This window comes from Plectropomus leopardus, chromosome 13, assembly GCF_026936395.1.
Source record: "Plectropomus leopardus strain MGB_pleo_1.0 chromosome 13, ASM2693639v1, whole genome shotgun sequence".
Classification (NCBI taxonomy): domain Eukaryota; kingdom Metazoa; phylum Chordata; class Actinopteri; order Perciformes; family Serranidae; genus Plectropomus; species Plectropomus leopardus.
The window spans coordinates 11,357,295-11,384,720 of record NC_142188.1 but is presented as its reverse complement, the minus strand read 5'-3'; the positions used below and the strand labels follow the sequence as shown (position 1 = coordinate 11,384,720).

Genomic DNA, 27,426 nt, shown 5'->3' with positions numbered 1-27,426 from the left:
AAGCTTACGTCTTCTCAATGGGAGGAAGTGAGCTTCTGGGGATAGGTACAGGGAGCTCGATAGCAGAATTAGCGCTGGAAAGAACACCCACTGGGAGACAAACTGCAGAAAAACAGCAGGGCGTGGGGAGACAGATGAAAACAGTGAGGAGGAATCGGGACACAGCAAACGAGTGAAACATCTTTTTTCCTGGTACAGAGACCCTCAGGTGGTCACCTCCCTCTCTTACCACCTACCACCAGCCCATCGCATACTAAAACTAGCCGGAGTGCCCATCGCACCAGGGATCAAAGTCACGGCCCTGCCTTCCTCGCTGCTTGAAACACGATGAGAACCATGTTCCTTGATCTCTCCATTGTTCACCTCACTCATCATTTTGTTCAGTTTTGCTGTGCGATCATACCCTCATGCGATACCACCCTAATTTCTGCATCTATCTGCTTAGATTTTGTTTTCTATCCTTGTAGACACCACAGGTTGCTCGTCTGTGATGAAATTTGTCAGCATTAATTATTAAGTTAAGATAATAGTGGTGGGGGAAGTAGACAGATCCTTCAGTTAAGTTAACCCTGTAAAACCTGAGCAACTTAGTTTGATTTTCTAATAATAATAAATTCTTTACCTCTCCTGTTTTTCCACCTTTTACAAGTATCCTGCATTTTTTGGGACATTAATTGCCAGATTGTTGGTTGCCTTTATCCTGTATGTTCTTGAAAGAAATCAAACCGATCTGTTCATGTTACAGAAGTTTAAATGCTACTGAGAGGCTGAATGCAGCTGAAGAAATCTAATGTGGATCAAGGTTATAAAGGGTTAAATAACCAATACAACAACAGTATAAAGAAGTATTTGTACATTTATAACATACATGGTGTTAAGCCTATGAGGTGAGCCAGGATAATGCTACATGGGAACAGAGGGCCCTACAATGGCAGTGGGCTTATGGTATGGGCTGGCTCTGGACAACATATAGGTATTTTCTATGGCACATTCCATGACCTTGTTGTGCAGCATGTTAACGCACGGTCTCATGTTGCAAGGCATATGAACACAATTCCTGACAGCAGAAAACATGCCAGTTCTTGCATGGCCTGCATCTTCACCTGACATGATACCCATTGAGCATGTTTGGGATGCTCTGCATTAGTGTGTATGAAAGTGTGCTCAAATTTCTGCCAATATGCAGCAACTTCACACAGCCATTGAGGAGAAGCAGGCCAACACTCCACAACCTGATTAACCCTCTGAAACCTGGATCAACATCACTTTTTTTGTGGTACATTCAGATGATTTTCACAAGTATTAAAATTTTTGAACCCTGAGAAAATTGTTTTGATTTCTTTCAAATAGAAGGCTGTGAACGACTTTGCAAGAAATGTCCTGCAAAGTGCAAGAAAGTAATAGATTTAGAAAAATTAATTTTCAAAAAAAAGTTGGGGGAAATGTCCAGAGAGCTATGTTTATAATAATCAGATTTTAAAAAAAAAAATGTATAGTTATTGTGTCTGAATTACTTTGGTTACTTTACTACTTTGGCAGTTTTTTTTTCAGGTAATTTAATTTTCTTTTTCCTTTTATTTTCAACTTTGGGGGTTTTTTTTGTTTTGTTTTGGTTGTTTTGCTATTTTTCAGGTAATTTTATTGTGCTTTTTTTTTTTTTTTACTTATTTCTTGCTAGTTTCTTAGGTCATTTCTTCTTAAGTTGCTCATTGCCTATTTCCCATGTTTTTGAAAAAAATCAAATCTATTTAGTCAGGTTTCAATGGGTTAACTATGTGAAGGAGATGTGTCCCACTGCATGACGCAAATGGTGGTCACACCAGATACTGACTTTTTGGGGTATCTGTGATCAAAAAATGCCCTCCTTAGCACTAGTCGTGCAAAATTGTGTTTTTTTTTCTTTCAAGATAAATCTGCAACATTTAAAGTGGCTTTTTACTGTGACCAGCCCAAGGCACACTTGTGTAATAATGATGTTGTTTAATTAGCATCTGGATATGCCACAGCTGTCAGATGGATAGATTATCATGGCAGAGGTTTAAGTGCTCACTAAAATATTTATTTATAAGATTTTAACCAATGCTTGCACATAATTTGAGAGAAACTATCCTTTTGTGTCCATAAAAAAGGTTTAGATATTTAACTTAAAAATATATATATAAATAACGAAAGTGTTGCCTTAAATTGTTGTTCAGTGCACAATTAAGCGCTGTTTGCTCACTGCAACGAACTGTATGTCTGATGCACCCTTTGCAACAGTGCAGTCTATTTAAACCCTCAGTGCCTCTCCTCATTCTTTATCTCTGCCACACTTGCTGCTGCACTTCTCATCTGAAAGCACTGCTGGAGATGCTGCATGCAGAGTTTCATAAGCTCACACATCCACTCCAGCATCGACCCATATCCTCTGAGTCCAAGTTTCCCTGGGGGGGAATTATTATCATCTCTACCCATTCTCTGCAGAGGTCGATGTATGGTTACAGGGGGGTGATTAGGTCACAGCCAAATATCAACTCTGCACAAGGGCTGCAAAATATGATTATTTTTATTAGTGACGATTTGGGGTCTAGAGACAGAGGGTGTCGTATTATTGTCATGATTGTGAAGCCCCTTGGGGCAAATTTGTTGTAATAGGCCATATAAATATATTACACTTGACCTGATTAGCATCTGCATCGTTTTTTTTTTTTTTTTCCCTTAGCTGAATAATTGTTTTGTTTATAATATGTCAGATAATAGTGAAACATTCCCATCATAATTAATATCAGTTCAACATGATGTCTTCAAATACCTTTTTTTTCTGAGTCCAACAGCTGACATTATTTGATTTGCAAAAATACAACACAGAAAAAGATTGCCATTTTCAATTAATAAATGCCTTCAACGCTTAAACCATTAGCAAAATAGTTATTTTTTTGTCAGTGGTCATTTTGCCAATTTTGAAGTCATCTTTTATCCCATGTTATTGTTTGTGCCCCTTTGTAGTCACTTTGCATCTCGTTGTATGTTTTGTGTGTCTTTGTAATTTTTCATCTATTTTTAGATGATTTTCTGTGTCTTTGTTGTAATTTTGCTTCTCTTTGTAGTTCTTTTGTGTCTCTGTAGACATGTTGAGTCTTCTTGTAGTTGTTTTGCATCCCTTTGTGGTCTTTTCTTTTTTCTTCTATTTTTTTGAATGATTATTTTGCCGCTTTGCATATTTGTCATGAGTCTCTTTCTGTCTCTTTGCTGTTTTACATCGCTTAATAGCTATTGGTGTCTTTTTGTATTTACTTTATGTTACCTTGTCATTATTTTGAGTCTCCTTTTGAACTGTTTGAATGACATTTTTGAGGTGGATGTCAGTGGGGCCCCTGGCTTGAGCCCAGTAAGCCCATTCAGTAATTAATTTATGAGTCGACAGCTAAAATATTCTAGTGTTTAAACTGCAAGTGTCATGTTTTCTGCAGATGTCAAGAGGGTTTCTCAGTATTTGCCTTATCTCATGTTTCAGACTGGCAGCCAATTGCACAAGTACCTTCTTATGTAAACAGGATATTTAAATGACTAATCATAATGTGATACTTCAATACTCAAAGTTAGAGTGTTTGTTTGCCTACTATCCACAGTCTGGCGCTTGCAGAACTTGCAGAAACATGGCGTCTGATTCAAGGATGCTTCAGAAAAAGAGAAGCAAATTTTTGCCATCATGAGGGCACAAACCAAGCACCTCTAGATGAAGAAAAGTGGCTTCTTTACTCAGGAAGCCACTCTTAGACTCCAGTGAGCCACTCTGGACAGGAAACTGTGAAGAATGAAGACAGAAGGAACTACTCCTCCACTACCTGTTGGCCAATGATGTGGCAGAAGAGCAAGGAGTAATTAGTGAGGCTGATCTTGGTACTGCTCCAGGGAGGAGCGTAAATGACCCCTTCAAACATCATATATTTAATGAGTTGGGCAAGAGCCTGGCCCCCGGGGGAAAGGAAAGACAGAGATGCCTTATTATGCAATATGCGACCTGGTAATTGGTCCTATTTTACTGTGCCATCATGCTCTCATCCTTCAAGGTGAACTTATCTGAAAACACACACACGCAAACATATAAACATGAGCGATGACTCATACACTGTCGAATTCTCCCACTTCCATAATAAAACAAAGGAAATCTTTTGGGTCATTTTTCTATAAAAATTACATAAAAGTCTGTGCCATAACAATAATTTGACTCTTTCAAAACACAGCGTCTGAGAAAAAAATGAACGAACATGGCTGTGTTGACAGCTCTGTGCAATTCATAAATAAGTGAGTAAGAATGGATGTTTCCTTACGCTCTTGTTCGTCATTTGTTGTGCGCCCATTGTTTTCAATTTTGATGCCTGACACCCACTGTTCTGTCTATTGTATAACTTCTCGTCTGCTGCCTCCAAGCTCTTCATTCAAGAGCATCCATAAAAAGTATTCATCTCAAAATGAATACCGTAGTTAATGGTGACAAAACAATAGTAAGAATAAAACAAAGATGCAATATCAGAGGTTGCATGCTGTTTTTCTATGGTGAACATACCACAATGATGGGACAGAAAACTGTAAGTGGGTGGGAGATTTTCTGCGTTGACTGCTTCAGTGTGAAAATAAACAGTAATGTTGTGCTTCTTAGGGTCCCTCCGTGTCTCACAATGCCCTTGAAGAGCTCCTGGAGGAGCAAAGAGGAGTGCCTGAGAGAGGTCTAATCAGCCTGTGACAAATCAGCCTCTTCTCCAGCTTGTTTTTCATTTGGATAATGCTAGCCTCCTCTCCTAAGTGATAAAACAACCTCTGTGGAGTGGTCTTTACACAGCCAGATTAAATGTGATCACCTTGCCAACATACCCTGGGAGATTGCCATGATTAACAGGCAAAAGAGAATAATGATAATCATATGCAGGATAATAGCCCATACCAAATGGCTGCATGATCTGGACATAAATCACAGCCCATTTCCCACCCTAAAGGACACGGTTTTACCCTTTGGCTAGATTTACGCAAGAGCAATCTGATTTTTTAACCCCTGTGCTATCTAAATCTGGTTATCCCACTACCAATTGAAAATATAAAAACAATTTACAATAAAACTGGATCATAAATTGTTTAAAAAAAATATTTTTATCCTGCATTTTTATACGCTTTCAAAGAAAGCTAAAGGGCTACAAACTGGAGCACACACAGCAAGGTTGAGACCTCATGAATGTTACAATGAGTTTAATAACCCTGAGCAAATATTAGCTCGGCTTCAAACTACACAAAAATGACTACATGAGAGTGGCCCAGTCGTAGCGTGAAACACTGTTAAAGCGCTTTATGAAACCCTGTGCAATGTGTACAGTGCTTAAAAAGCACATGAAAGTGTGCAAAAGCATGTGTATATAAGTTAATGCGTGTGTGTGTGTGCATGTCTGCGTGCCCAACATATAAAGGAGCTGGGAGTGGTAAAGTGAACAGATTTGTTGGACATAAACCGTGCATTTGTGGGTGTATATATCACTTAATGAAAGCCTAATCACATCAGAAAAGCTTATGGCAGAACACCAGTACTTTATTCTCCCTCGTAAGCAGAGAGGGTTTTAGTTATTTACACAGGCTGTATATCTGAACCAGACAGAGCGAAAACTGCCAGCATCCCATGAATCTGAAGCAGTTCATGCACAAAGTATAACACGGTGGAATTAATTAGCATCAACTCAATTTGTGATCTATGTGAGCTAGCTTCCAGGTAAGACCTCTGACAGGCTTTAGCATTACCCACAACCCTCAGGGAAATCGACCCCAGAACTAATCCATATGAGCAAGGAGCTACATGATGAGAAAAAATGCCGAAACAGAGCACACCATTAGACAGAAGAACGGAGAGAGATATAAAAAACGTAATGAGAAAACAAGTGGATCTGGATCTTAACATTTAGTCTATAATGAGATTTCCCCCTGAGACTAAACATGGGCAAAGGAGAAGAAAATGTAAAAATAAACATGCATCAACAAGAAGAAAAGTGTAGGGCCACTCACTCGCTCTTCTTGGCAGGGTAAACAGTGTTCAGCAATGAAGAAGGAGAACCGCAAATAGGTTGGAGCCTCAGTAGGCTGCTTTTACTAACTCTGTGCAGTACATGTGAGAAGTGAAAAAAACATGCTGCCAGGCAACTAATCCACTTTCTGTTGATGAAGGGAAAAGTCATCCACCTTTTTTTTGGTACAATTACCAGGTGTGATGGAAAGGTCATGCTCGTCAAGTTATATCTTGTTGCTTGTAATGAAGCATGTGAAGTAAATACCAAAGAGGTTGTAGCGTCACTGACTGAATGTGATGATGGGATGCAGAGAGTAAAATGCTAAGCTGCTTCATTGTGGGTGGAGGAGCTATTTTTTTTTTACATCAGAGTCCACTTTATTTGCCTAAGGGTTTTGACACGTATAATAAATTTGACTCTGGTTTTAAGTAGCTCTCAGTGTTCTTCCACAATATACACTGCCAAAAACAAGTTATACAGGAAGATCTGTAGGCATAACACAGCATAGATAAACTTAATATATATTTATATTCTTCTTCCTCTTCTGCCTATGCTTTGCTTGTCTTGGCCAACTCTAAATAAGAATGTGCTTTACTCCTTACTATGTTTTATATACACCCATCAACCAGAGCATTAAAACCAATCATAGGAGAAGTGGACATTGATCATTATGTTACACTGCAATGTTCCACTGTTTGGTCCTGGCATTCATGTTGATGTTACTTGACACACACCCAAAACCGTTGCAGATCAAGTACCCCTTTGTGGCAACGGCACTCCTTGATGGCAGTCGCCCACAAGTATACCCATGGGCATATTATGAGATGATGGGCCCCTGGGCACAGTTATGCAAATTCTCGACAACTTCTTCTTCACAGAAGCAAGACGCACAGACTTTATTGTGGTTTTGCTCCTTTGTTGTTGTTGTTTTGCATGTTTTTGTAGTGGTTATGCTTTTTTTTTGTTTTTGTTGAGTTTTTGTGTTTCTTTTTGATCATTGCATGTCTGTTTGAGGTAATTTTGTGTCTTTTTTGGGGGTTGTTTTGTGTGTCTTTAGTTATGCCATTTTTTAGTCATTATTCTGTGTCTCTTTTAGTTCCTTTGCATTTCTTTGTAGTCATTCTGAATCTCTTGCTGGTTGGTATGTGTTAATTTGTGTGACATTTTGCAAGTGAAGGCCAAGCAAGCCCTGGAAACATTAGGCCCCTGGGCCTGTACCCAGTAGTTGGATCCAATACACTCCCCTCATGGCAACAACACTCCCCAATGGTGCCATTGCCACACCAGCAAAATTGCTTAGTTTGAAGGAACATGACAAAGGGCTCAAGGTGTCAACCTGGTCTGCAAATTACCCAGATCTAGATCTAATGAAGCATCTGTGGGACATGCCAGTACCCCACTTCGCAACCCACAGGACTCAAAAGATACATTGCAAATGACCTTGTGCAAGACACCACACAACACCCCCAGAGGTCTTGGCCTCAACAGGTCAAAGGCCACACCGTGGATCGCCCTTAGCCCTGACCTGTTGTGACATGGATACAGCACCTCTAGGGTACCAGCACATCCGACAGATGTTCAATTGCAATGGGATCTGGAGACCAGGTCAACACCTAGAGCTCTTTGTCAGGTTCTTCAGGCCTTTCTTGAGCACTTTTTGCAGTGTGGCATGAGGCATTGTTCTGTTGTGGGCGTCCACTGGCCTCTGGGAGTGCGGTTGCTATGAGGTCTTGGTCTGTAACGATGTTTGGGTGAGTGGAGCGTTTTAAGTGACATCCACATGAAAGCCAGGGACCAAGTTTTCCCAGGAGAACATTGCATTGTAACAATAGGATCAATATTCACTTCACCTGTCAGTGGTTTTAATGTAGTGGCTTATCATTGTTTAGTATCATAACTAAGCAACAGAAATAATTTTTCTAATGAGAATTCCTCCGAACAAGTACATCATTTCTTTGACATCTGTAGAATGAATGAATACTATCTTCAACCCTTTATACACTTACAAATACAATTTGAGGAGAAGCATCACCACAAGACTTTTTTTCCTACATAAAAATAAAGAAAGAAGTTTTAATTCGTTAGTACAGTAAAATTAATGGTATCATAAAAAAGCACTTTATTGCAGCACAGACTGTTTTACAGTTCCTGGCATGTGCTATGTGATTTCATGTTCATGGAAGGCTATAATCTCTTCCTGAAATATCCCATATGTTATAAAAGAGAACTTCAAAGGGTCTTTATTAATTGTGGGACCTGAACTCTAGAGTCCAGTGATTTGTGCTGAGTGGATAGAAAGACACCCCTTCCTTTGATCATTACAGCTTTTAGGGGAGGGAGGTGAGGTCATTTAGAAGCTGGAGCCCTACGGGGAATTAAACGAGGGAATCATCAATTCAGACAGCACGGTCAAATCCTGTTGCTCAAACACTGCTGATCGGACTTAATCACAGGATCGTTACAGCTGTGAGACTGTGATGAGTCCAGCAATGAGAACAGCATTGACACCGCAGCCCGATGAGGACGAGGCAGCTGCAGGGAAAGATGAGCAAAAAATTCACGCCCTATAGGCAACAACTCCTCTCCACTGGCTTTATGTGTTGTGAGACCTATGCGTTAACCTACTCTGTCTACAAAGAGCAAATGCACACATCATTAGAGAGACAGTGGTAGCCTCAAGGTTCAAAAAGTGAGCTCATGAGATGAAATCCGCAGGCAGAGAAAGTAGATGAAAGTGGATCTCTTTCACTCCGCAACGGCTGCTATGACTCTTAACACCTGGGTCTAAAAAGCGAACATTTTGTAAACCAGAAATCTCAGGCAACTGTTGGGTCATCGCTGGATTGTCAGATCTCTACAGAAAGATACGGTGACTCTGTGATAGGGTATGAAATGAATGAATAAAAACACCTGCATCAGATTTTTCATATATTTATATTCAAATTAACTTCAGCTCCAAAAATTTCAGTATTGTTGGGCACCATTAGAAATAAATGCATGAAGACTAAATGCTTTATAGTTTTTTTTCCATTTTCATATACTATACTATACTACTATATGACCTATAATTATGACTGTGTGAATTTGGCATTCCAGAATATTGTAAAAATGACTGACTTTGATATGATTACGGTCTGGTTTAGTTTGAACTCAAAATTTAGCCTCCTTTTTTTTTTAAATTAAACTTGCATTAAACTAATGTCTGTTCTTATGTAGTATGGTATGGACCTTTTCTGTGTCCTTAATTAGGTCATTACTATTATTATTATTATTATTATTATTATTATTATAGAGACCCATTAAGAATGTTTATGATTCAAGGTTAAAATGGTTTATATAGTGTATTTGTGATCACAACCTCACAAACGCCTCGTTTAAAGGTACAATTCCTGAATATGGACTGTGCACTTCTTAATACTTTCACATTATTAATGTAGCAACCCTACTTGCTTCATATTAAAATTACATGGAAATATGGGTTTTTAAAATAAATTAATGCCCAGTGCTCCAAAATTAAAAAACAAAGAGCCATAATGTTGAAGTTAATATATAACTGTGGTCTATAGCCAAAGCAAACATTGCACATTCTACATTATTTATTAAGCAATATTACTCCCAGCACCGCTTTTATTGAGGCCCCTTTCTATTTAAGAACCTAATAACAGCCCTCTTAAATTCGAGGTCTGTGCGTAAGTAAAAATAAACCAACTCTGATCAATAATCAACACTGTCCAGCTTGTCCAGGGTCATAAGGCACCACAGGAACTAAACACTCCTGGTACTATGGTTTTGTTCTCCCTATTTCAAGCCCAGCATCGATCCTAACCAAAACCAGTGCCAGGTGTAATCCATTTCTGCTGAGAGCAGCTCCTACAAAGTTTTTTAAAGCCTCTTCCTCTTCGGCAGCACAGCAGCGGGATAAACTCTATTCATACTGCACATACCGTCAGAAATACTGCAAGAGGGGGTGACATTAAGAGGCAATAAAAGAAGCTGAGATAGGCTGTGTTGGATTAGAAAGGGTAAGAACAGCTATGATATGGGTTAGTTTAAAGGGATAGCAAAAGCTAAAATGGCATTGACAGCACTGAAAATTGAGGATTGAAAAGCATTACAGGACTACTGAGATTATTGATGACACATTTCGAGAGCCTTTCCTATTCAGACCCTGCGCTCTGATAGAGGAACACGTAATCAGAGATTTACACTGTTTAAGGCAAAAATCCTAAAAGCTGCATGCCAGTTCCTCACTGAGAGATGGGGAGGGGATGACACTGAGCCTCTGCAAAGGCGCACACACAGCCAAACAGATGCATTAATATTTGCAAACACATTAATGAACCCCAACAGCGGCACAATCCTGATCTGGCTCATAACAAAAGCTGCTATTAGCCCCTTGACAAATGGACTTGATGCCAGGCAGGAATTAAAAAAAAATAAAAATAAAAAATCCTCTCCAAATGTTCTTAAACCAGTGAGAGCAGCTTGCCTCAATGCTCTCCGAAGGTAAAGCAAACAGATCCAAACAATTAACCATCACAATCTGAGACGTATTAAACGTGGATAATGTGTTGATTTTGTGGCTATTGGGGTTGAGGTCGACTCTGATCCCAGTTGAATCACATTAATATTGTTCAGATCTAATTCACCACGCCAGCATTAAAAACAAATATAGCTTGAGCACTCAATTCTACTTAACTAACCAGAAAACTAAAACAGATGCGTGGTCTCAAGAGATATATTTCACGCAAATTTTACTAAATTAATGACAAAAAAACCAAATAGCAGCAAAACTTTGAAATATTAACACACACTGAGATGTTTTCATCATCACTCGGTTTGGAGGAATCAACAAAGCAGAGGAAATCCCAGCAGCCACAACCATGCAGCAACTTTGACTTTCAGGCTGATGTATTTTCTCTCCTCTGGGCCAAGAAGGGAGAAAGGGTCATTACTGCTCCTCACTCTCTTTGTTTGACACAGAACAAAGCTGAATATTTCTATCACTAATCTCTGATACCATCTCTGTTTCCTACACAGCACAGGACCACATTATATCAAGCATTTGTGAAATGAGCAAGGCTAATTTGAATGAAAAGAGGGCACGGCTCAGTATGCAGTCATTATGACGAATAGAATATGAGTTCCCTCATGAGCTGGAATTGGCATTTCTAAGAAAAAAAAGCTCCAAACATTCACTTCAAGTGACTGATTTTATCACACTGTTATTCAGTTATCGAGAGGGAGAAAATCATTGAGCCTATGACGGATGTTTTAACGTTATTGCCTGACTAGCGCTGCTGCATGCGGCTTGATTTTTATCTTGCCTGCAACACATTTCTGTACTTGCATCTCTCAGCCTGCTTCTCCCCTGGCAACAGGTGGACGGGGGGAAATGTGTTCTCTTGAGTATAGGGAGCAGTTGCCATATCAACAGATGCATTGGATCAAGGCTTTAGATTGCTCAGTCCAAGTGCAATCAGATAAAATACACATGCTTTAACAAGATGACAGTGCAGAGCATCAGGACCATTCAGTGTAGTGCTATCTTGACATCTTGTTATGTGGTTTGAGAAGAATTGCAATTCATTAATCTGCCGCCTATGCAGGAATAACCAACAAGCTAGTTTGTCGCGCACACACACACACACACACACACACACACACACTCTCAAACAATGAACTCTCAAGCCTGCTCTAAAAGCACACTCGCTGTTTGTCCTAGACTGAATGCAATTGCGTCCAAGAGTTTTCATTTTTGTGCAGCTAAAAGCAGGCTTTGTTATGGCAGTGAGTGGGCATGCGGTGAGTCAGGGAGGGACAACTATTCAATAGGGAGATGCCTCATTTTCCTAGCCTCTCTTCCTGGTTGCACGGGCTGCCAGGGCGTTGCTAGGAGGAAGCTGGCACTGCCAGAAATTATGACATCGCCTTGATAGACGTCCCCCTGCTGTCCAAGAGAAAAGGGAAAAGATAGAGCGATGATCTGAAATGCTGCCACCTCCTCCTCCACCGCTGTTCCACTCCTTCTCCCCTCAAGGCAATCTGCTTCTCTTCTCTTCCTACTCATCTCCTTTGTATATTTTCATGACGCCTTCAGGGCATCCTTTCCTGATTGTGATACTGTTGTTGTGCTGGAGAGATAAGCCGCTACATACTGAAAGTTTTTTGTCGTGTTCCCCGTGTTTTGTGTGTGTTTGACCTCATGAAAATGTAGCTCTGCAAAGCATTTCATTACTTTTTTTGTGCTGCTGTTGCCCAGGACACTGTGTTTGCTGCTGTGCCAATGGTGAAAGCAACGAAAACTAAGGCTCTAAGTGGCTGAAAATCACTACAGCCAATCTTATTTTAGCCCGGGGGTGGGATGGTTGTTTGTTTTGCTGTGTGTGTGTGTGTGTGTGTGTGTGTGTGTGTGTGTGTTTGTACCATTGTCCATTTTCTACCTGGATGGAGTCTTAGACACCCTGTTACTAAGTGCACCATACCTAAGGGCCAACAGCATCATTGTTTGGAAGTTAGTGGGTGGGTGTTGCAATGCGAAAATGTCCTCCCGCTCCTTTCCCTTATCTTTCTGCAAACTCACTGCTTGGGAATAATTGCAATGGAAAAATCTGCTGTTTGAACTGAAGATATGATCCCATCTGGTCATTTAAAGGCCAATTTTTATGTTGTTTGGATAAGATGAAGCTAAATCCTCCGTCTCTTGGCATTAGAGCCTAGACCTGCAGGTTTCTTCGTCTTATTGAAAAACACAGGATGATCCTGAGGCATGATGCTTAGTATATTACTCTTTTCCAAGAACCACACAGAGAATTGGGACACTGTGTCTAATATATACATGGAAGTCATATAATGGATGAGAAAATGCATTATGCAATTCCCCTATGTGGGTGTCTAGGCATATGCTTATAATATTTAAAGCCACTTGTCATGTACCATCACATCCTGAGCTTATATATTAAATGTATGCAGACGCTGGGGGACGTGACTGACCTGGGTCACGATCACAGGAAGTTGACCGTTTCTGAAGATTGACCCCCCTCTGTGGACACACTTAGGGAGACTCTCTGTTCTGCATGGCATCTATCATAGAGTTATTTCAGGCCAGCATGGGGTCAGTTATTTATAGGTCTAGTGGGACCAGCCCTCTAAGAACAACAGTGGGCTTCAGTTAAATATAGAATGTGTGTGGGAACAATGAAATGATTAACAAGGCTTTCAGATTAGTTATGGTGGGGGAAAAAAACAAGAGATTTCAACAGAACTGCTGCCACAACCTGGTAGTGAAGCTTTGTCAACAACTGGTTTTGTCATAAAATCTACCAGCAATAACCACCAAACCAGTTACATGTTCCCAAACAAGAATATGGGCTTTATTTTAGGTGAAACACTACAGATGTAAACATAGCATTTTCATGCTATGGACAATTTTGCAATTTTGGGCTGTTATGCTTCCAAAACATGTCTACAAAATAATGGAAAGAAAACACCCAAAATACACATTTAGGTGTATATTTTACGGCAGATTTCTGCTCTGAAAATTAAGGCAAAAAATATGCATATTTAATTAGATAAAGCCTCATTTACAGATTTAAACATAACATTTGCTACAAAAATGATGAAACTTTACAATACATACTTTTAAAGGCCATCTCCTCAAAATTAGTATATCTTCCACTTCTGTAGCATTTACATACACCAAACTATCATTTTTTAAATTTCTTTTATACTTGGAAAGTTTTACTGAGGGCTCTGTTCACACATTATTCATTCCCTGATTTATATACAATTTTAGTGCTAAAAACATGCTAGAGCTGGCTTCATTCAATACTTACATTTCTGTTAAGATTTCTGTTCAGTTGCAGCTCAGAAAATGTGTGCAAATTAGAGCATATTTAATAAATAGATACTACATAATTTGCCGACTTTAACATTAAAATGTGTCTAAAAAATTATTAATACATTTCTTTTCCTACTCTGAGCCAAAAATCTCAACTTCATAAGAACTTACATACAAACTTCCCAAGTTTGTTATTTTATTTATATCTATATTCTATATTTTTACAGAGGGATATTTTCATGTATCATACGTTACCTGATTTATATAACAATTTAGTCCTAAAAACATGGCAAAAAATCCTTTTAATGGCTATAGGCAGTGTTGTTGATGTCCAAAACTCCTTCAGATGAAAAAAAAGGACTGTAAATGAAGCAAGACTCTTTTTATGGTGATATCTTTCGGTTAAAATGTTCCCTTAATTCACCTGTAGTGTCTCCTCTTTAACCTTGAAGGCACACTAACAATTGTAAAGCTGTTGGTCTTGGGATTATAGGCAGTGTGGGCATCAGGTTCAGCTCATGTATGTGAAGTGGAAATGCATTAGATCAGAGGATGTGCTGATTAATAATAAATACACCCTCAGCCACATGGCTGGTCTAATTGCTCTGCACAGCTGTGCCAATTAAAATGACGCATGAGGACAATTGCTCAACAGATATAGAAATGGCTATTCCAGTTTCAGGAGAACACTGTGTACATCTGTGTGGACTTAAAACGTTTGGAGGTTGTGTTAGTTGGAGCTCAAGGCCAGGCTGGAAACATGATTGCCAGGAGTTGAACCTGGCTCCCAGCAGTGTTATTGCAGATTTTGAGCCCCCCACACACACAATTATGTCAAAATTTAAGGCAGAGCCGCGTGACAGGTAAAGGATGGTCAAACAAACAATCACTTACATACACAGTAAACGCCACGACATGTACCATGTAATTATTTACACAGTCCAAATGTGCTTTTCATTCCTTTGCGGCAAAAGTAAACATGCAGTGATTGAAGTGACAGCCGAAAACTGTCACTGCATAATGCTTTGGAAACATGTTGACTGAGGAAAACAAAATGACTGCATGTCTCAGGGTGACACGATAATGCGAGATGATGAACCTGCTGTCTCTCATTCAAGTGAAATAATGAATCATTCACATTGCTTTGGTTTTGAAAAGACTTTTTGAAGCAAACAGTGCATTATCGCAGCTCTCTTTATCACCTCTTTCTTTGAGTAAATGATTCTCTTTAATATGAAAACCTTCAACCAGCTGAGGTGAAATAAAAAAGTCAATGACCCAGTCGGCCTTTGGGATGCTTAAAGCCTTTTTCTTTTCTGCTGTAACTAAGTTTCAAGCTTATAAAAGTGAGCACACTTTCAACAAAGTACACAAACAACCGATCAAAAGGCGATCTGTAAACTAACAAAATAAGATTAAGAACCTGTATCCTGCATAATTTTTCCCCAGACAAACACAGTTTAACCTCTAATTGTGAAGGCATTAGACCTGTGCACAAACACAGAACATAAACTAACAGTAATGCTAATGACAACAGGATACATATGCAGTGGACGGAGCACTGTTACAACACAATTGTCATAAAAGGCTGATTTCGGAAAATATGACAAATGTGAATCATATGGGTCATATTTGCAGAAAGGGGTTGAATCAGTCTTTGTATGTAATGTTATGTGCATGTATTTGCATGAATTTTCCACCAAAAATTCCTGCTTTAACACTGATTAATAGTGACATATAGATTAACTGTGATTCGTTATCTTTAAAGTTTTAGTCACACCACGACTCTAAAGCCTTATATATACACCCTTTATGTATGAAAACAGATATATCTGGTCGAAACGTTGTAAACGTCACTGACCTCATACTTCCATGCGTCATTTATGACGGCATCCATACATCCAAAAGATGGCACAAGAGGGCAGAATCAAAAGTGTAAGACAAGGACAAACACGGTGGAGGAGGTTGTAATAGTGTCCCTTTTAATGGAAGAAGCTGTAGATGGCAGGGGTCTGTGAGGCCATATTAAATACACTGTGACATGTGAACGGATAATTCTCTCACTATATTACTGATTTGTTCCATTACACCATTAAAAAAAATGTCTTTGATGTCTCCCATTTCATTTGAATTACATTACACTGCCCCCATGATCTCTGGTGGTACTGCTCCATTTCAGCCATATACATAATTGCTTGGAAAACGTGCACAAATACGGGCAAAATAAATGCACAGCACCGAGGGCTTCATCTACATCCATATACGTATCCAAAATAGAACATAAATAAGCTCTAAGGATGGCATTATTGGTCCATCAGTCTATCCCTTTGATCCAGACTAAAATATCTCCACTAAAATATGTCAACTACCAGATGGATTGCCATGAAAATAAGAACAGATATCCACAGTGCTCAGAGGGTGGATCCTAATTATGTTGCTTATCCTCCAACTTGTAATCTAGCACCGCCACCGAGTCAACTATTTCACTTAGTGAAATATCTTATCAAATATTTGACTGATTGACACAAAATCGTGCACAGACGTTCAGTGTCCCCAGATGATGTCTCCTACTAACTTCGGTGATCCCCTGACATTTCATCCAGTGCCAACATGAGGGTCACATTTGTGCTATTATAGAGGAATGTATCAACAAATATTCATCATCAATCATCGATTGGGGGGACACGACCGCTTGATTTATAAACAAAAAAAAGTGTTGTTATTTGTGGTTTTGGATATGATGAGTTGGTCCTGTTGGCGCAGTGTTGGGTGTTTCTGCTGAATGAGGTCATCTAATTAAATTCTCTTTACATCGAGATGCTTAAAGGAAAAAGAGGGATTCATTGAATTCAGTGGCGTGGGATTTCAAAAGCTTGTTCCAGGGATGATTAAAATCCAACAATGACGGCTTGCTTTGATACGACCTACAGAGAAGTCACGTACTTGTAATGGGTAAGTACAACAGAAATTAGGGCCTACACATCCCACGAATGCTCTCAGGATAATTTGTCTTGATGTGGTAATGCAATGAATTAGATAATACGACAAATCGTGGCCAACTTACTGTAGCGCTGAAATACGCGCTCAGCTCATTTTCAAAACAATAACAAATTAATTATTTATCTGAGATTCATCTCTTTATCTTCAGCCGAGACAATGTGCAAGTGAGACAGATGATCTTCGGGGCTCTGGTCTGTTTTTCTCGTCATCGCAATAAACTGAAGAAGTGCATCTCTCCATTTACAGACAATAACATTTTAAACATCCCATGAAAAAGTAACAGTAAAACAGTCAATGAATGAGCACAGAAATGAGTGAGTAGGAGAGTAGTACTGCAAAGGCTTGTGATGATTTTCACTGTAAAATACTGTAACAGACTTATTCATTAGCCAAACTGTGAATCTTAGGATGCATATTTGACCCAGTTTTTGATGATGCCTTCATGTTTCGCCCTCTACACTCTTTTAGGCTTTCACTCATGAGGTTTAAGCTGGGTTTTGATTTCACTCAGAGGGAGCTTACACACTAGCTTAGCCTCATCTTTGGATAAAATCCATGTTGCCTGGGCATGGTAGAGGACCCATGGCAGTGAGAGAGAGACAGAGAGTCAGAGACTCAGCGAGGAAGACTGAGGAGGGATTCTTGTGACAGATGGTCCCACTCGGTATCCGTGTCTGTGGGCAGCAATGCAAACAATGGATCCCAAATACATTTTGGCATCTCTTCATCAATGAGGCTAGTGAGCCGAGTCCGCAGTTTCGATTGACTTCGCCGTTCTTGTCTTCCACACGGCCCGAAATTTCACAGCCTCTGCTCCTTTTTCTCCCTGCATTATCTTCCCCTCTGCCTCCTGCCATCTCCATCATCCCGCTTTCTCCCCTATCATCACGCTCGCTCACCATTTTACTCTGCTTCACCCTTTTACCCTCGCTAAGAAACTCCTATTCCAATCCCACTCCTCGCCCCCTGCATCCTCCTCCTCCGTTTGTCTGAAAAGAGTGTGAAGTCGGAGATAGCCGCGCAGCATTTCTTTGGCTGACTCCTGTTTAGCCTCTAATAGGATTTACTTGGAGGCTGATTTTCTGCTCCTTGTCTTCCTTCCTGGAATGAAGTCTTCATGCCGCCAATGGTGCAGGTGGTGGGTAGTAAATTATACACACTTCCCTTTGAGCTAGTCAGCATCAGAAGTGAGTGGAAGGAGCCATCCCCAAACTAATACACATGCTACCTCTCACCAAACCAGCCCCGTTTTTCAAAAAACATCTACCAACACGAACCCATGTCTATGAAACCAAGACGCACATCACAGCTTCCACAAATAAAGGCATACATTCATACCATGATGCACAAACAACAAATCCTCTCTTTGCATTCATACACCCACTCTACCTCCACCACCCTCGTTCTAGCAGCTCAATAAGTCGAAGCATAACAGTGTGCACAAAGAGAAATGATGCTACTAACGTGGGACTGCAATGTATTACATCGGACGGAGGCCGGGGGCCTCATCAGCATCAATCTGATTGGACAGGACATCTCCTTCGGGCCACTTTTCTCTCTCTCTCTCTCTTCATATCTCAGTCTCACTCAGTCTCTCTCGCTCTAACAGGTAGAGTAGTATTGATGGCCAATCCCCAGCGGTGGTTGGGGGCTGTTTGGGGTCGTGGCAAAGCACTAACATCTGTCACAGTGTTCTCTACAGCTCGTTATAAATCTGTCACACCAGAGAAGACAGGAACATGAATAAGACATGGGGCTGGGAGACCTGTGAATGGGAAAACATATGCTGTGTGTTCATGTGTATGTACAACAGGCGGCATGTTGAGTTATGTATGGCATGCGCGCAGGTGTTCTGATAGCCATACATTTTTTTGCTCTTTTAGCCATCCGTCGTACATCAAACGCCGCTGTCATATCCTAAAAAATCAATACAGGTGCTAAATGTCTTTCAAACAACAAGCTGAGATGAATTTGGTCACCTGCTAGTTTGATGTCATCGTCTGACAGTGCTAAACAACCCAAATAATATCCCCTGATGCCAAATTTAGGAGTCCTGTGTGCACCATGGGAGGAACACAGTCAAAACATCAATCAAGATTTTTATTCACAATGTATCCACTTTTCAAATGTGTTTTTCCTGCATGTGTCCTTCAAAAACAGACAGCCATCACACCACCCAGAAGCCATTAGTCAGCCTTCTACACAATGACCCCCCCAGAACATCCTCAATCAAACGTGCCTCTGTGAAAAGCGAGGAGAATACTTTGAAATCAGCCCTCAGCTGTCTGCCAGTGAGGCAGCATGGGGAGTGTGATGAATGCATAACTGCACAAAGGCCCAACGTGACTGCCACTCTCTCTAATTAGCTCAATACAGTAATTCTGTTTACATCGCACGCCAAACATTACTTCCACGTTTCCTAAAAATCCTGCAGGAAAATGTGTTAAAATATTACAGCGAGCAAAGCAGTGCATTACTCTCTCTCTCTGTCTTTATTTATTTATTTATTGTACGAACTTGTCTCCATGCCTCACAACAACACTGGCCCTGTTTGTTCAAATTAAAAGATTACTAAAATCCCAGCTCATGGTGACATTTAGCATGCGGACGATGATTCCTCTGAATACAGATCAGACGTGGCATTTAAGTGAATTGACTTTTTTCCTGAAGTTAATCAGCGGACCAAGCCTTCTGACTCAGAAGCCAAAATCGCTTTCAAAGTCTTCACGATTTTATAATTGGATACTTGTCTTGAAATGTCTCTGTACTCCTTTCAAGAGCAGCCGGAGAACTGCCAAATGAGACATCTGTTACAGATGTTGAGACTATGTGACACTGAAGTATCCTGCTGCAGGAGAGGAATACTGCCAGCTGTTCCTGTGCAGCACTGAGGACAAACCTGTAGGCCTACTAAGCAGATCCAGCATTTAACAGCCTTGACCTCTGTCTCTCCCCTTCTGTATTCTGCATTTTCTTGCTCCCTCTCTGCAGCAGCTGCCAGACATTGCTGACTCTGGCTATTCCAAAAGAAAAGCTGGATGAATACATATTCTTTAGTGTGTCTGCCAGCCCACAGTGGACTACAGGTCCCATAGGGCCTCCCCTGTGTCATCCACACTGTATGGTGTGAATGGCACAGGTACAGAGGGACAAGAAGAGGTTTGTGTTATCCACAAAAGCAGTGTCAGTTACATAACAGCCTCAGTGTGACAAAAAAATGACCCATGTTAGAAAACAGGGTTTTTCGCTTTAGAAATCTCTTCCAGGATATAAAATGAGTTGTAAGGAAGCATACAGAGCAAAGAATGGGCATAGCTATAGTTTACTGCAAGCAATAAGCAAGGGACCAACACTTAACATACATATCTGCACTTAAAGTCAAATACACTTTGCACAAATACAATATTAACACATCCGAGCCCTGTGATGTTCTGCTAATCACACATTCTTTGTTCCACTTTTTTCACGACAGTCCACACGAGCCCAAAGGCAATGTGGGCATCTCTCGCTGTGTTATTTTGTGTTGAAACCAAACAATGTGGCACAAATACAAGACACAACTTTTCAGGTCATCAGGAGACAAGGCATCTATTTCAAATGTGTGTTTGTGTGTTTGTGTTTGTGTGTGTGTGTGTGTGTGTGTGTGTGTGTGTGTGTGTGTGCGCGTGTGTGATCATGTGTCTATGCATTCATGCACCCAATCCAAAATCTGATATGGCAAATAAGATTTGCAGAGCAATGCAAGCAATACCAAAGGGGGATGTCTCAGAGTGAGTGTATAGCTTTGAATGGACAGCACCTTATAAAGGATTTGTAGGTATTGAATTTTATAGTGCCTCTCAACCTTTTTAAGTTAGTAAATCTAACTTAAAAAGGTTGAGATTATTAGATAAGCTGATACCAGTTTATTGACACCACCTGTTGTGTTGCAAATGTATTCATTTAAACTGATATTGAAGTGGATGTTATTTAACAGCATTTTGACCATATAAGTGGATACTGTTACAATCTATTTAATACAAGGCAAAGCCTTCTGCCCTCACTATGCATATGCTATACAGGTGCACAGTTATGCAGCAAGCTAAATACACTACAGATAAAGGTTGATGACAGTGGATTGCCTTTAATTTTGGCTCGAAGCAGCTGTCAAAGTGAACAAATGGAGGTTATGATATTTTAACAATAGTTTTACTAACACAGGCAGAGCCCTCCACTGGACTTTATGGCAAAAACCCTCCTGCAATCAGGAGCATGCATTCACCCACTGAAATTTGCATAAAAGTAGCAAATTTCTCCTCCTGACGTCCCTACCAAAATATGTGCGGAGTTACAATATTGCAACCTTCATTCTATCTCACACAGGCTTGATTCTGTTGACTCTGTTGCTCCAGTGGGTGGAGCCTGATGAACGAACACCATGTTATGACAAAAATGTTTGCTTATGATCGGAAGAGTATCACTCACAAAGTCCAGTAGAGAGCAGAACCTGTCTGAGGAAGAGCAGTATTGGGTGACTAAATCAATAAAAGTGATTAAAAATTACAAAAAAAATGAAGGGGTATAGTAACAAGTATCACACAAGTATGAATTTGTGGTGAAATCAGTGTGCAGGACAGTTATCACAGGATGTAGGCCGACAAAAGAGTGATTAACCCAGCAAACAGACACAAAAGTAAAAGCAAAAAGAGTAAAATATCACAACTGCTTAGAATGACAGCAGGCAGCTAGCATAGTGGCTAGCTTAGCAAATACATTATCAAAGAAAAACTAAATTCTACTGAATCAACAATCACAAAGGAGCTAGATTAAATGGAATAGCTTCAGAATATGTTCCAACAAGGGCATTTGGGGAGTAGATAAAATGTGTCTGTCTGTCAATATTTGCCTGGACTCAGATCATACAAAATTGTAGATGTAACAATGTCAGTTAAGCTGCTATGCAACTGTGCCAGTAGTGGTTGCTACTAGCAACAGTTGTCTATTTGTTCTTGGTTAATTTGCTGTTGTTGTTGTTTTTTTTTTTTTTTTTTAACACATTGGAGTGACAACTGCCGAATGTCTGTATCATATTTTTAAAACTGGCTGAGCTTATCTTACTGGTTCCCTTCTGATTTTTTTCTTCCATTGTGATAGGTACCTTTCTAATCAATTCTCTTTTTTTTTCCACAAACTGGACCAGCAGAGTGCAACCACCTAAAGATTAACCCTAAACGAATGTTGAGTAGTGGGCCTCACAGTGTGAAGGGATTAAATGTTGAAGGGTATACCTCTGCTGCAACATCACTTAGCTGATTAAGGTAACAGCAGGCCTTTATACAGCCCATTGAGGAGCTTATGATGGATTAAAATAACCACAGGGTAATTATCAGGGCCCGGTAAAATGGCCTGATCATACCCCCTCTGTGTTGAGCTGGTAAAAAGACATAAAAAAACAAACAAATCCATTACCAAGATTTATGCAGCATTATTAAATTCACTGGGACAATAATAGTGAAAGGGCAGCATTCCATCACGTTTAGAGCACGACGAGTAATGAGTTGTCATAAGCGGAGAATCAGATGGAGGATATTACATTACCCATGCCAACAATTTTAAAGGAACCATTATTTCAACTTTTGTCATTACAGATTGAGCAAAAAGAAATAAAAAAAGAACTGCAAGTTCTCTTCGACGTCTATTGGCTTACAGGGACAGAGAGAGCAAGGAATTAAATCCTCCTTGACATTACCTTGGCAGGGGTTAGTTGAAAATGGAGGGTCAGTGGTGGTGTGCTGTGTGAAGAGGACTCAGTGGGACAGAACACTCAACAAATGACTCCGCATTAGAGGAGCAGGAAACTACTTCCCCTAACTGGGTCCAGATGGCTGTGTTTTCTACCCGCTTCATTCTAAATATATGTTTTCAAATTATCTGCAGGGGTGTGACAAACCTACGTACCATATCATGAAAATGATTTTAAGATCACTGCTATAAAAGTGGACCAAAATAGACTGAATGCCAGTTAGCAGAAACTGTAAAGCCCCTATATAATGTATGCCCAGATATGGATGTTGATTAGTTTCAAATTGAGTTTGTCTCTGTAGGTTGTTTTCCAGACTGTTGTCCTATCTTTAGCCACACCAGCTAATGTCGCTGGCCCGCCACTCTTTTCCAGACTGAAAGGCTCATCAACTATTGGATAGAATGGCATAAAGTTTAGTAAGAATAATCCCGATGTCACAAGGATAAACCTTGACTTTTCAATGAGTGCCACCAGCAGGTTTAAATCTTTGGTTTTGTGTTAACTATTATGACATTTATTGGGTGGATTGTTGTGAACCAAAAGATATTCAAGGTCCATAGAGTAGAAATGCTAATGATTTTGACTTTTCATTGAGCGCAATCATCAGGTCAAACTTCCAAATTGTCCAATAACAGATGGATTACTGAATGGGCTTTACAGGCACAGACCCAGGGGATCCAAAGCATCAGCGGACCCCCTGGAGCCCACTTGGAAATCTGTCTCAAATTAACACATACTGATCACAAAGATACCCAAAAAGTCCACAAAGAGAACAAAGTAACGGCAAAGAAACTTAAAATAACAAAAAATCTGGTAGAGCAACCACAAAGAGATGCAAGACAACCAAAAAAAGAGAAAAACCATCAGGAGACACAAAATTACTTTAAAGAGACAAACAACTACAAAAACACACAAAAACACACAAAACAACCTCAAGAAGACAGACAATTACCTCAAAGAGACTAAAAAACTACTACAAAGACTATGTGCTTTTCCCCTATGTCAGCGGACACTTTGCATATCTATGTCAGTGGGCCAACTGTCTCATGCCTAGGGGCCAAAAGTGCTAGGGACCCCTCTGGCCTTCACTTGCAAAATGTCACTCAAAGTAAAGTAGTCTTTAAACATAGTTTAAAAAATAAAATTAAAATTTGTCCTTAAAACTTGCTTCATCTTTTGGTGTCGAAGGAGAGGTTTATGAGCCAAAAAAAAAGACACAAAATGACCTAAAAAAAACCGCCCACAAATTACCTCAAAGGGACACATTACAACTACAGAGACTCAAAATAACAATGGAAAAGGGAAAAAACAACCAGAAAGACAACAAGCAACCAAAAAAGATACAAAATTATTTAAAAAACACCTACAATGTATCTCAAAGAACATATAATGACCACAGAGGCGCAAAATAACTACAAAAAGGGACAAAAATACTGTGCAGACTAAACGACCAAAAAAAAGACACAAAATAAAAAAATTAATGAAAAATGTAAAAAATTCCCTTAAGGACAAACCAAATAACTGCAACAAAAAAGAGGCAAAATCACAAAGTGTATGTATGTGTTTCAACTCCTAACTAGTACAGGTGGTGGGTCCCATTGTCTCATAATTTGCAAATGTGCATTAGAATATATTTTTAAAAGGTGTTAACATTATTTTGTATATCCCCTGAATGTTTTAACATCAGGAAAAATCACAAATATTTCACAACTCTATATGGTTCAACCCCTCCCTTACCCCCAACTGCTCTTACAAAATGGAACAACCCAGTCCTTGTGCAGAAGGAGAATCTTTACATTTGGTAATCTATTTTGAAATGGAGAGTTCACATCCTCTGAGCAACTCCAGCAAAAAAAAAAAAAAAGAAAAAAAGATCCACCTCACAGGCTAAACTTTTCTTGAAATATGCATACAGTAAGTTTGGATTTACATAATCACACAACAAAGTTGGCAGCTCTGCTGTCCCCTCTCTGCCTCTTCCTTTGAATAAAATGCAAGACAGAAATGGCTGTTAACGCTTTGTTTCTTGTGCATATCTGGGCTAGAGGACAAACCTTTAAATGAGGGAAGGAGGAAAATCTGCAGTGACAAATCTCAAGATGAGTGAGAAAGCCGTTAAAGGCACATTCCTTTTCTATTAACATCTGTCACAGCCGGATTCAGATATGTCATTCATGAGATATATGACACTGGTACCTTACTATATAGGCTGTGGTCATGCTCTGTACCTTCTCAGCTTATTACTGGCTTGATGCTTGAATCCAGACCCTCCAGACTGGCTCTCCTGAGTGATGATTGGCTGTTACTAGATAAGTGAGGCATTCACGTTAAAATTAATCACAATGGCAGTACATGCAGTAAAATCGCGAATGGCCACGCAACCTTAGAGAAATGTGTAAAACTTTGAAAAACTGGATTTAGCCCTTTTTCATCAGTCTTGCCACCACCTTACTCTGATTCTTGTAAAGTACAAGAACTGAAAGGAAATGTAATATGGGATGAGGCTGTTGCACTGACAACATATCTGTTTGTTTTTTTTTGTCTGTGACAGCACTGCAAGCTGATGGCATCTAAAAACCCCATGACAGGCATCAGATAAACTACTACCAAAATAGATATTCTTCAGAGTTTTAGCTCCCAGTTTCGAAATTGCCCTATTCATCCTCTCCAGTAGCCCCAGCCTATAAATAGGACGGCATCTGCCAGTTGTGTGGTCAAGCCGTATATCCCGCCAGCCTTGAGCTGTCATCTTTAAACGATCAGAGCGTGGGAGGACTGAATAGTTGAGTGTTTCTGTGTGCATTGTGTCTGTGACATCCTTGTTAATATATGTTCCACAAGTGCAAGGACACAAGGAGCCAAATAAGGACAAACATGACGCTGCAGCTACTTCTCTCAGCGAGCTGGCAAAATTTTCCTCATCACCTTTCTCCTATCTTCTCTTTCTCTTCTTTTCATGTTTATTCAGATCTTCAGATCGTAATTCTCTTCCCTCTTTCTTTCCTGCTGGTCCTCATGGGTATTTTTATCGTCATTTCTCTTCTCACCCTTATCTCTCTCTCCCTTTCTCTTTTTCCACAGCCACTATATTCTCCACTTCTATCATCTCATCCCCATTCCTCTCACTCACCACTCCCTCCCTCCTCTGTTTTTATGCCCTCCCCTCCCCTCCGTCTTCACCATGTGATGGCAAGGTCCTGACTGCCACTCTCAGTGGGATGGCAGCGAACAAAAGAGCAAAGCAAAAGGTCAACTTATCCCGGGTTGTCACTCAGCACTCACCACCCTGCCTTGTGTCTAGTGCAACAGTCCGGGGCCACCCATTGATCCTCGAGTCAACGACTGCACATTACTCCCAACTCTCTTCAGAAACTGAATGCCCCCCTAATCACCCACTTCTGTGAATATTTTATTAACAGGAGCCTAACCGTAAACAGTAATTAAGCATGTTAAATGATACCCAATCAAGGCTAACAAAAGGCAATACAAGCGGAAGAAATACGCTCTGAATAATTTTCAATGAGCAATAACAAGCTTCGCAGTTACAAATTCTATTCACATCTTTTGTGTTTTCTTTTACAGCATCACCAACAACTTCCGTGTGTCCCCTAGGCTTTTGTACAGACATGACATTGTGTTATATTATCATCTGGGGGGCCTGTCAAAAGAACTTTAGGATAATTAGCATTCATAGTTCAGTGTGTGTATATCCTCCACCAAGTGCAGTTTTAAACACTCCATCTCTGACTACACAACTGAAATAATCAGAGCATTGCACACATGGCAGATGATTTTCTGGCAAGTCTTTTTAATTACTACACTTTTGCATCTCAAGCAGCAGCGACGGGTAAATTAGCCAAATCACACATGTGTGCAATCATTTCTTTTTTATCTTATCTCTGCAGCAGCTACCTAAAATATCTCCTCTGTGTACTTTGGGTTTATTAAAGAGGCTGAATGTCACTGTGCGTCATGTGAGCATCATTTAGGGGATTTAAGTTTACAAAAGCAAAGTAAATTAGAACAGCATTATATCTGTGACATTGTTAAGGACCACAGGTAAATGGCAAGGGATAATTATGGTAAAAGGTAGGACATATTATCATTTTTCTGTGCCTGTCAGGTGCATTATGAAAAGCAATGACTCATCAAGGCCTTTGTGCAACTGGGGACAAAAGTACAGGCTGGTAACTAAGTGCAGAGGACATAAACAGCCTTTGAAGGTCCCTACAAACCTATTAAAGTCTTAATGATTTATTTTAGCAGAAGAATTTTTAATCACTTTTGCAGTCAACTGTATTGGACCAGCTTTCAATGGCAGAGAGAAATAACCTTGACTAACATAATTTCATTGCTAATTTCCAGTCTGGTTTGTGGAGAGTGCTTATTCTGGCCATTTATGGGGAATCTACATTAGGGGAAGAAAAAAAAAACATTTTCAAGGAAACAAGCTGAAGGATGATAAATGTCCATGAACAAGACTGCCATGCTCATCCTTCAAAGAGACATAAAAAGCTAGAAATATTTTTCTCTCCTGTGACTATAGAGGTGAGTATTAGAGCTGGAAATACATTTGATCATCTTCAGATGATTTTTTATTTCACACCACATATTATCCTCAGCTGCTGTGCTCTAACTCAATGCTTCCACCTAGCTTTTCAGCCACAGAAGACACCTTGCTTTAGTACAGTGGCACTTTACAGATTGGCAGCACGCAAGCACACACACACAGAGCTGTGCACTCACAGAGACACATGGATCATCATCAATGACTGCTTCCC

At 40.0% G+C, this 27,426-nt stretch overlaps 1 protein-coding gene across 1 annotated transcript in view; it reads right to left on the bottom strand.

The window, feature by feature from the left end:
* The window catches only part of grid1a (glutamate receptor, ionotropic, delta 1a), a 355,831-nt gene that overhangs the window by 263,317 nt on the left and 65,088 nt on the right, over positions 1–27,426 (bottom strand). The gene's annotated exons all lie outside the window — the stretch shown is intronic.